The following is a 12,963-nucleotide window of genomic DNA, read 5'->3' on the forward strand; positions in this document are numbered from 1 at the left end:
TTACCTCCTCATCAAATGATTTAACTACGAGTTCCCCTTTTTCAATATTCAAATTGCAGCGACTAGTAAGCAAAAATGGTCGCCCAAGAAGGATTGGAGTCTCTTCATCCTCAGGAATGTCCATGATGTGGAAATCAACTGGGTAGACAAACTTGTCAATCTCTACCATTACATATTCGGCTATCCCATATGACTTCTTAATAGTGTGATCAGCGAATTTCAACTTTGTTTCACTCTCGCTTATTTTTCCATTCTCCAGCTTTTTGAAGATGGACAATGGCATCAAACTCACACTAGAACCAGAATCAATTAACACCTTCTTGAACACTCTGTCATTGATGGTGCACGGTATTGCCACCACTCCAGGGTCTTTCTTCTTAATGGGGATCTTTCTTACTGGCGAGACTCTACCACACTTTTCATTCACAATTTCTGTTTCATCTCCCACTAACCTTTTTTTTTGAAATTACCTCCTTCATGAATTTCTTGTATGCAGGCACATTTTCAAGTGCTTCAAAGAAAGGTAAGTTGATCTCCAACTTTTTGAACATTGCAATAAACTTCTCAAAGTCTTTCTCTTTTGAATCTTTCTTTGTCACTCTGGAGGGGAAAGGTAGCTTGATCGCCGGTTTAGTTTCTTTCTTATTTTTCTCTTCAAGTGGCTTAACCGGTGGTACCACTACTTTGGGTTCTTTCGGATTTTCTCTCACTTCCAGATCTACCTCTATGACTAAATTGTCATTTATTTCCTCTTCTTCTTCAGGATCTGGCGCTTTCTGACTTCTTGTGGAGACAACATTAATTTTCTCTTGGTTTTTCGGATTTGCCACAGTTGAGCTTGGAAGAGTGCCTTGTGCCTGTAGAGTGAGATGCTGTGCTATCTGACCCACTTGAACTTCCAGATTTTTAACTGAAGTTGTTGTGTTCCTATGGTTATTTCTTGTCTCTTCTTGAAACTGAGAACATTGTCCGGCCAGTCTCTCAATAGCTACTTCCCATTCTGCCTTCTGAGGAACTTGTTGTTGATATTTCCATGAGAAGTTTGGATGATTCTTCCATCCCGGATTATAGGTGTTAGAATAAGGACTGTTCTGCTTCAAGAACTTGATCTCTTCAATTTGTTGAGGAGTTGCAAAACAATACACAGTTTGGCGAGGGACATTACAAATCTCACAACTGACCGTCTGAGCCGGTTGAACTTGAGCCACAGTTTGAGTCTCAACAGTCATCTTCTTGAGTCTTCTCTCGACTTCAGCTGCAATTTGGTCTTCCATTTTCATAACTTGATTAGCCAACTTTAAATCAATCATCCCTTCCGGCTGGCTTACACTACGGTCATATAATTCCAAATGCTCATTTGCAGCAATGGCTTCAATGATCTTCTTGATACCAGTGGCTGTTGTAAAATTAGATGAGCCACCGGCAGCTGTGTCAATGAGTTGCTTAGTCTTCATCTTGAGGCCATTCACAAAGTTCTAAATCTGTTCAGTTGCATCCATATTGTGAGTAGGACATGCAACTAATAATCGTTTAAACCTCTTGTACGCATCTCCAAGTGATTCTCCTTCCTTCTGTTTAAAATTTACTATGTCATACCTCTTACGGATATACATAGAAGCAGGAAAATACTCGTTGAGAAATGTCGTCTCCATCTGTTGCCAAGTTGTAATGCTCCCAGCAGGTAAAGAGTAGAACCACTCTTCAGCATCTTCTGAAAGGGTAAAGGGAAACATTACCAACTTTTTTCGCTTCCTCAGAGTGTCCTTCAATTTTTAACGACGTGGTCATCGTGAGAAATCTCTGTAAATTCTTATTTGCATCTTCATTGATTTTTCCCGAAAAAGGTCTCTTTTCGAGTTGCTGGATCGTTGAAGGGTGCAACTGAAAATGAGCAACATTGACCGGTTGATTTACTATTGTCAAACGTCCAGTTGGAGCATTTGATCCTCCATAGTCACCGAGAAGTCTCTCCACTGGAGGTGGATCTGCAGCCATGGTTTCAGACTCGGTGTTTGAATGTTCGGAATGAACCGAGATTACTTCCTCTTCTTCAGATTCAGAAACTGTCAGTGTTGCTTTCGATCGTTCTGGCTCTGCGTCAAAAAGAAATTCTGTTGAGACCTTACCACGCATACAAAGATTAGACAATTATATTAGTAGTGAGCAAATAAAATAACAGAAAATTAAAATTTTAGTTGCAGAACAACAAAAATCCAATTGAATTATTATTAAACTTATATTTTGGCAGTCCTCGGCAACGGCGCCAAAAACTTGATCGGAAAATTAGTAAGTGTACTATTTTTCATCAATGTAGTTTTAAAAGAGGTTATCCCCAGTATCGAACTCGCGGAATGCGTAAGAAATACAAGTTTCACAATTATTCAATTGAACAAAATATCATGGGATTTGTTTGTTTGTAGAGAAATTATATTAATTATAACTAATAAAAGCAAAAGTAAAATAATGGTTCTTGACAATATGAGAAAGCATGCTAGGTTAGGTGTTTAAATTTCCGCGCAATGAACTTTGTTCCCCAATTTATGAAATATAGTTATAATGAGCTACTACCGAATCTCAAGAGTTGTTTTCCTTAATTCCTTAACGGAAAACCTTTGATGTTTACCTTTAATCCTAATTCCTTAGCTATTAAAGATAACAACAAGCGCTATAATAATGAATATCAAGAATTAAACGGTTACTACGGTTAAATCCTCATTCCTAAGCAATTTTACCAAAGTATTATTGTGCAAATTGTAACACCCCACTTTCCCATATCGAAAATAAACGAATTATAAATACATAAATAATCAGAGTAATACGAGTAGGATGTCACATCTTCTAAACAATTCACAATAACATCACTTTATTTAATATTCATTAAAATAGAATATCCTATACTGCGGCGGAATTCAAAACAGCTTATTAATTCTCATGGCACCACGACCCCAACAAATAAATCATATCCACTAAACAGGTGGTCCAACAATAATGTCAAAATCAAGATACGTAACAATTTAACATTTAACAGAAAGGAAAACAAAACACAGCGTATCCCAACATCCCCGTGATACGTATCAGAGCGACTCCTAAGACTCGATCAGGTAACACTCGAGAAATCCAAGCACTACTCTGGTACCTGGTTATCTGTACTCCCGAAGAAGCACAGACACAACAACAGAAAAGGGGTGAGAATTACATTCAATAAATATACGGTGAAATATCACATGGTTAAGGAGTAGTATCTACACCACACACAAACACAATCATAAACAGATTCTCACACCATCAATCACACAACAACATCATTACATGACATTTACAAACAGTCAGATGAATGAAAATGTAACTATCGACTCTACATGCATGTGGTACCAACAGAGCATAAGCCCTCAACAAATGCCATTATATTAGAGGCAATAACAAGGCATAAGCCTTCAACAATGCCAATACAGGCCAACAACAGAGCATAAGCCCCCAACGACATATGTATGCAATATGGACATCCAATCAACACAATTCAACAACACAAGGCTTCAGCCTTCAACTCATTTCCATTTAGGCTATCAACCAGCTCAACAATATGCAACTATAATTTTATTATTTTGTAGTTACATTCAATACAGTCAACACAAACTTATCACAATATTTTATGTCCAAAGCATAACTCTTACAGTCTCTCTATGTTTACCTAAGTCCTACAGTTTAAGTAACTCAGAAAGGTATTTATTTCACTCAAGGATCAGGAGAAAATCACAAAAATGGAAAATTCTGCACACTAGCGTAGCCATACGCGTACAGCTAAGCCATACGCGTATACCCCCTTGCCCATACGCGTATCATACGCATTTTGCCAGAATCAGATTTGCACTAAAAACTCCTCCATACGCGTATCACATTCTCATACGCGTATGACCTCTCTCTCATACGTGTACCATACGCATTCCACCAGTAGGTTGTACTATGTTGGGACAGGGCTGCGTATCATACGCGTATAGCCCCCTGGGTGTGTCCCTCGTACGCGTATGGCCCCAACCCATACGCGTATCATACGCAAACTGACAGGAAAATTGTCTTTCCAAGTCTGCATTCGCACCAGTACGTTCTCACTCGTTTTCATCACTTCCCGTCTGCGATTTCAGGTCTAAAACATCATAATTTCACCTATTAACTCACACCTTTCATCTAGATTCATTAACCTATTATGCTACATCAATTTTAACATGATAACAACCCAATTCCTACTCATCAAATTGGACAGTTTTACACTCAGATTCAGTTCTTTTATGAACACAACAACAACTCAACCAACATCCAAAACCACACCAAAATTCATCAATCCAAAACAGAATTTCATCCACAATCATACAATACTCATTAATCATGAAGAACAACATACAATTCAAATCAATTCACACATCAAAGGAGGAATCAACATGTCAATTATGAAACCTAAAGAGGGAAAGGAACCCTCACTACCCTCTCATGTTGTAATCACCATTTAGAGAACCCATTCTCCCCCCTTACCTTAGAATTGAGCTTTGATCCTTCAACAATGGTGGAGTTCTTCTACCTCTTGCCCTAGCCTTTTTCTCTGTTTTCACGTTCCTCTAAATTTTGCCAAAAGAAACTATTCCTTCTAATTTTTCTTTATTTTTATTAATCTCTCATTAATCCTTAATTTGCTAATGGGCTTACTACACACCCTCCCAATTACTAATCACTACTTGGCCCAAATGACTAATTAGTCATTTTACTATTTACTAATTAATTATTAAACTAATATAATAAAAATTAAATATCAGTTTAAGACACCAAATACACCCAACAATTACGTAATAAATAAATATCGAAAATTGGGGCGTTACAACTCTCCCCCACTTACGATATTTTCGTCCTCGAAAATCTTACCTCGTTCAAACAACTCGCGATAGGAGTCTCGCATCTTGCTCTCCATTTCCCACGTCATGCTTTCTCCGGTAGTCCCCGTCCAGACTACTTTCACCAACGGGATATCTTTACCTCTAAGGGACTTTATCTCACGATCTGTGATCCGAATCAGCATCGTCTCTACTCTAAGGTTCTCTCTCACTTGCACATCATCCATATGAATCACGTGAGATGGATCTGGAACATACTTCCGAAGCTGTGACACATGAAACACATCGTGCAGATTCGACAGGTTAGGCGGTAACGCCACCCTATAAGCGACAATACCAACTCTCTCTGAAATCTGATAAGGACCGATAAATCGTGGAGTCAGCTTCTTTGACTTCATGGCACGACCAACTCCAGTCACAGGCGTGACTCTTAGAAACACATGGTCACCTGATTCAAATTCTAACTCCTTCCTTCGCTTATCATGATAACTCTTTTGTCTACTCTGTGAAGCCTTCATCTTTTCCCGAATCATCTTTACCTTCTCTGTGGTTTCTCGTACAATTTCTGGTCCAAGTACTACACCTTCGCCAGATTCGTGCCAACATAGCGGAGTTCTACACCTCCGACCATACAACGCTTCAAAAGGTGCCATCCCGATACTAGAATGATGACTGTTATTATAAGTAAACTCGATCAATGGAAGATGAGTGCTCCACGAGCCTCCTTGTTCGAGAACACATGCTCTTAACAAATCCTCTAGAGACTGAATAGTCCTTTCAGTTTGACCATCCGTCTGAGGATGATACGCCGAACTTAACCTCAACTTAGAACCCAAACTTTCTTGCAAGCTCTTCCAAAAATCTGAAGTGAATCTCGGATCTCTATCCGACACAATGCACAAGGGAATACCATACAACTTCACAATCAGTCGGACATAGATCTCAGCTAACTTTGCCACCGGATACGTGATGTTAATAGGTATGAAATGGGCTGATTTGGTAAGCCTATCAACAATCACCCATATCGAATCGTGTCCACTCGCAGTATTAGGCAACCCCGTTACGAAATCCATCGAAATGCTATCCCACTTCCATTATGGAATTTCTAACGGTTGCATCAATCCTGCAGGCTTTTGGTGTTCAATCTTCGATTTTTGACAAGTTAAACAAGCATATACAAATCGTGCCACGTCTTCTTTCATTCTCGGCCACCAGAATATCTTCTTCAAGTCTTGATACATTTTAGTAGCTCCAGGATGAATACTCAAGTTACTTCGATGACCTTCTTCTAAAATCATCCTTTTCATATCATTGTCATCAGGGATACATATTCGATCCTGCAATCTCAACACTCCTTGCGCATCCACCCTAAAATCACTCTTCTCGGACTTGCCACAACCCACTATCATGTCTACCATTTTCACATCCAATTTCTGAGCCTCTTTGATACTGTTCAGAAAGTCATTATCAATTTTAAGCATTCCCAACTTAACACTCTGCGGTGTCACTTCACAAATCAAGCTCATATCTCAGAATTGTTTGATCAGTTCTAATTCTTTAACCATTATAGCGGACATGTGCAAGGTCTTCCGGCTTAAGGCATCAGCCACAACATTTGCCTTACCGGGGTGATAATTCAACCTGAAATCATAATCTTTCAGCAGTTCTAACCATCTTCGCTGTCTCATGTTTAGCTCCTTTTGGTCAAACAGGTATTTCAAACTCTTATGGTCACTATAGACTTCAAATCTAGAACCATATAGATGATGTCTCCAAATTTTTAGTACGAAAACAACAACAGCGAGTTCCAAATCATGTGTAGGGTAGTTCTTTTCATGAATTCTCAGTTGTCTTGACGCATAAGCAATTACCTTACCATTCTGCATAAGTACACCACCTAAACCCATCAAAGAAGCATCGCAATAAACTACAAAAGGTTCTCCTGGGTTTGGTAATGTCAAAACCGGGGCTGTCGTCAATCTCTTCTTCAATTCCACAAAACTTTCTTCACATTGTGCATCCCATATGAACACTTTACCCTTACACGTCAACTTAGTTAACGGAAGTGCCAACTTAGAAAATCCTTCAATAAACCGTCTGTAGTAACCGGCCAAACCCAAGAAACTTCTAATCTCGGTAGCTGACTTTGGAGTCTCCCATTGTAACACAGCATCTACCTTAGATGGGTCTACAGCAATGCCACTACCAGATATGACATGTCCCAGAAAACTGACTTCTTTCAACCAAAATTCACACTTGGACAACTTCGCATACAACTTCCTTTCTTTCAACACTTGCAATACCGTCCTCAAATGATCTGAATGCTCTGGCTCTGATTTAGAATATATCAAGATGTCGTCTATGAACACCACGACGAACTAATCTAAATACTCATGGAAGATACGGTTCATATATTCCATAAATACTCCTGGCGCGTTCGTAACACCAAATGGCATCACTGAATATTCATAATGTCCATATCTTGTTCTGAATGCTGTCTTCTGTACATCTTCATCTTTAACCTTAATCTGATGGTAACCCGACCTCAGATCGATCTTGCTAAAAACACTCGCACCCACCAATTGGTCCATCAAATAATCTATTCTCGGTAGCGGGTATTTATTCTTAATGGTTACTTTATTCAGCTGTCTATAATCTACGCAAAGTCTCATGCTTCCGTCCTTTTTCTTCACTAACAGCACTGGAGCTCCCCACGGCGATACACTTGGTCTGACAAACTTCTTCTCCAGTAAGTCTTCTAATTGCTTCTTTAATTCTGTCAACTCAGATGCAGACATCCTGTACGGTGCCATAGAAACAGGTCTGGTACCAGGTACAAGATCAATCGTAAACTCATTTCCTCTTTCTTGCGGCACATCGGGAATCTCATCGGGAAAAACTTCAGGGAATTCACATACTACCGGTAGCTCATCGATGATGTTCTGATTCTCGATTGACAATGTTGCCATCAATGAGAACATCTCTACCTATTCCTTCAGCAATTGTCGTACCTGCTTAGATGACACTAAACCAGCTCCTTCTTCTTCAGCAGTTGAAAATCTCATAGTCTTGTTATAACAATTGATATGAGCATAGTTATATTCTAACCAGTCCATTCCCAAAATTACGTCCAGCCCGGCTAACGGTAAACATACTAAATCAACAGCAAAGTCCCTGTCGAAGATCGACAACGAACACTTCAAACAAACAAGAGATGTAGTCACAGATCCTTTAGCTGGAACCTCAACTACCATCTCGCCATTCATCGAAGATAGCACAAGACCCAACTTTTCAACACATTCAGCAGCAATAAAACAATGAGTAGCACCAGTATCGATAATAGTAATTAAAGGCATACTATTGATGAAGCAAGTACCTCTAATGAGTCTGTCCTCAGTGCTTGTCTGAGTAATAGCCAATGCAAACACCTTACCACCAGCTTGTGCCTTCTTTGGTTTCTGACATTGACTTCCAATATGTCCTTCTTCACCGCAATTAAAACAAACCACTTCTTTATGTCTACATTCAGACATCATATGACCAGTCTTGCCACAACGGAAACACTTCTTAACGTCATCAATGCAGTAAGTACTCTTGTGACCAGCCTTGCCACATTTAAAACACACAATTGGGGCAGGAGCACCTCCCCCACTTGTTCTCTGGCCCGGAGCAGCTCTCTGTTTGCCCTTGCCAGCTGGAGTGTCATAAGGCTTGCCACGTTGCTGACTCTGCTTACCCCTTCTATCACTGACAATCTTATAATGAGCAGCATTATCTTCCTCAAAGATTCTATAGCTGTCTACCAAGTTAGGGAAAACGCGGATCTGTTGATACCCTATAGCCTTCTTGATCTCAGAGCGTAACCCATTTTCAAACTTAACGCATTTTGAAAACTCTGCACCCTCTCCATCATAGTATGGATAAAATTTGGCCAATTCAATGAACTTTGCAGCATAGTCAGTCACTGACATGTTCCCTTGTTTCAGTTCATGGAACTCGATTTCCTTCTTGCCACGGACGCTCTCAGGATAATACTTCCTCAGGAATTCTCTTTGGAACACGTCCCAAGTGATCTCTTCACCTGCAGCTTCTAGTCTAGGTCGTGTTGCTAGCCACCAGTCGTCAGCTTCGACTGCTAGCATATGCGTCCCATAGCGAACTTTTCGAGCCTGAGTACAATCCATTACACGAAAGATCCTCTCGATCTCTTTCAACCACTCTAGGGCTCCATCGGGGTCGTGCTTGCGTTTGAAGACCGGCGGGTTCTCCCTCTGGAAAGTAGCCAACTGCGAGACCCAGCATTCTCACCAGCATTAGGTTGATGTTCCAGAGCTTGAGCCATAGCCTCTAAAGCAGCAGCAATCGCAACATCGTTTCTTCCAGCCATTTCAACTAAACACTGCAACAGAAACATAGTTTAGATAACGGGATTAACAATACTCGATTTGTTAGCGACTCAACTACTTGGTCGGACGGACCGAACTGCTCTGATACCAATTGTAACACCCCACTTTCCCATATCGAAAATAAATGAATTATAAATACATAAATAATCAGAGTAATACGAGTAGGATGTCACATCTTCTAAACAATTCACAATAACATCACTTTATTTAATATTCATTAAAATAGAATATCCTATACTGCGGCGGAATTCAAAACAGCTTATTAATTCTCATGGCACCACGGCCCCAACAAATAAATCATATCCACTAAACAGGTGGTCCAACAATAATGTCAAAATCAAGATACGTAACAATTTAACATTTAACTGAAAGGAAAACAAAACACAGCGTATCCCAACATCCCCGTGTTACGTATCAGAGCGACTCCTAAGACTCGATCAGGTAACACTCGAGAAATCCAAGCACTACTCTGGTACCTGGTTATCTGTACTCCCGAAGAAGCACAGACACAACAACAGAAAAGGGGTGAGAATTACATTCAATAAATATACGGTGAAATATCACATGGTTAAGGAGTAGTATCTACACCACACACAAACACAATCATAAACAGATTCTCACACCATCAATCACACAACAACATCATTACATGACATTTACAAGCAGTCAGATGAATGAAAATGTAACTATCGACTCTACATGCATGTGGTACCAACAGAGCATAAGCCCTCAACAGATGCCATTATATTAGAGGCAATAACAAGGCATTAGCCTTCAACAATGCCAATACAGGCCAACAACAGAGCATAAGCCCCCAACGACATATGTATGCAATATGGACATCCAATCAACACAATTCAACAACACAAGGCTTCAGCCTTAAACTCATTGCCATTTAGGCTATCAACCAGCTCAACAATATGCAACTATAATTTTATTATTTTGTAGTTACATTCAATACAGTCAACACAAACTTATCACAATATTTTATGTCCAAAGCATAACTCTTACAGTCTCTCTATGTTTACCTAAGTCCTACAGTTTAAGTAACTTAGAAAGGTATTTATTTCACTCAAGGATCAGGAGAAAATCACAAAAATGGAAAATTCTGCACACTAGCGTAGCCATACGCGTACAGCTAAGCCATACGCGTATACCCCCTTGCCCATACGCGTATCATACGCATTTTTCCAGAATCAGATTTGCACTAAAAACCCCTCCATACGCGTATCACATTCTCATACGCGTATGACCTCTCTCTCATACGCGTACCATACGCATTCCACCAGTAGGTTGTACTATGTTGGGACAGGGCTGCGTATCATACGCGTATAGCCCCCTGGGTGTGTCCCTCATACGCGTATGGCCTCAACCCATACGCGTATCATACGCAAACTGACAGGAAAATTGTCTTTCCAAGTCTGCATTCGCACCAGTCTGTTCTCACTCGTTTTCATCACTTCCCGTCTGCGATTTCAGGTCTAAAACATCATAATTTCACCTATTAACTCACACCTTTCATCTAGATTCATTAACCTATTATGCTACATCAATTTTAACATGATAACAACCCAATTCCTACTCATCAAATTGGACAGTTTTACACTCAGATTCAGTTCTTTTATGAACACAACAACAACTCAACCAACATCCAAAACCACACCAAAATTCATCAATCCAAAACAGAATTTCATCCACAATCATACAATACTCATTAATCATGAAGAACAACATACAATTCAAATCAATTCACACATCAAAGGAGGAATCAACATGTCAATTATGAAACCTAAAGAGGGAAAGGAACCCTCACTACCCTCTCATGTTGTAATCACCATTTAGAGAACCCATTCTCCCCCCTTACCTTAGAATTGAGCATTGATCCTTCAACAATGGTGGAGTTCTTCTACCTCTTGCCCTAGCCTTTTTCTCTGTTTTCACGTTCCTCTAAATTTTGCCAAAAGAAACTATTCCTTCTAATTTTTCTTTATTTTTATTAATCTCTCATTAATCCTTAATTTGCTAATGGGCTTACTACACACCCTCCCAATTACTAATCACTACTTGGCCCAAATGACTAATTAATCATTTTACTATTTACTAATTAATTATTAAACTAATATAATAAAAATTAAATATCAGTTTAAGACACCAAATACACCCAACAATTACGTAATAAATAAATATCGAAAATTGGGGCGTTACACAAATTGCGTTGAGTTGTTTTGTCCGACCTAAATCTCAACCGTGAATCCGAAAACTATTTGTCCAATAGAAAAGGCATTAAGACTTTTGCACAATAAAGATAAACTCATAAAACTTCAATAACATAAATTGATGAAAATAAGGTTCATAACAATGGCAATTCAGGGACACCCCCTAGCAATGGGGGGTTTAGCTACTCATAGTAATATTCGAAGAATTAAAAAGAAAGATGATAAACATTACAAAAATTAGGGAAGGCTTTGATCTTCAATTGCAATTGCCGTTCAAATCTCCGTTCTCCGAAACCCTTGTTAGCTTCTCTTCTTCACCGTAGAATTCTTCAATATGATCCAAGATAATCCAAAAAACTCTCAAACTAGGACTAAGTAGTGTTAGGTTACATTCAATTCATGTAAAAAGTCGAAAACACCCTTAATGAGACTTGAAATAATGAAACAGCTAAAAAAAACAATTTTTGGCCGCAACAGCTGACACGACCGTGTCCCACGACACTGGCGCCCGTGTCAGCCTCTGGTTTCTCTTCAAACAGCATTTTTCCATGTATCAGCTGACACGGCCGTGTCCCACGACACTGGCGCCCGTGTCAGCCTCTGTTTGCTCCCAACAACTTTTTTTCTTTTTCAGCTGACATGGCCATGTCCCACGACACTGGCGCCCGCGTCAGCTACTTTCTTTGCCTTTTTGGCTTCATTTTCTTCTGTTCTCATCCCATTTTTTCGGCGATTCTTCCTTACACCTGAAATAACCAATAACTACCAACAAAGTGATCAAAAGTAACTATTCTACTAAAAATTACCACTGACAATTAGATTAACAAAACATGAAAGAACTACTTAAAACAAAGAACAAACCATTCACAGTGTTACTGAAATGACCGATTTTTACCAAATAATTTGCGGAGTGTAAGTGAAATTTGGTGACCGATCAATGACCCTTGTTTATCTACAAGTCTCCTGTTTCGGGTAACAAATTCAGCAAATTGGAGTTGGGCCAACCACAAGGCACATTTGGGAGAATTTAACATGTCACCCCCAAAATTATATCTGGCACCCCTTCCCTAAAAATTCTTAATATAAAAAATACCCCTTCTAAAAAAAAGAGCAACATTTTCGAACAAAATTTCCGCTACTATGATGAAAATTTCCGGTATCAACGAAATTTCGGGTATGTTACAAAATTTTCTGGAAATTTCAAAATCTTCCATTCTATACCGGAAATTTAGTTGAAACGTGAAATTTTCGGTAGTGTCTTGAGTCAAAAAATTTAACGATTGGAATTTTGCCGACAGTTTTGTAGGATTGTGATTTCACCGACAATTTTGTATGGTCTAAAATGAATCCAAGGTTATATAAATAGGGGAATATGTGATAGAGAAAGACATTTAAAAAAATGCCCTTTCCTTAATTTCTTATAAGGAAGAAGTGTATTTCAATGGAAAAATCCTCCTATTAAGT

Source organism: Vicia villosa, linkage group LG7 (assembly GCF_029867415.1).
Source record: "Vicia villosa cultivar HV-30 ecotype Madison, WI linkage group LG7, Vvil1.0, whole genome shotgun sequence".
In the NCBI taxonomy this organism is placed as follows: Eukaryota; Viridiplantae; Streptophyta; class Magnoliopsida; order Fabales; family Fabaceae; genus Vicia; species Vicia villosa.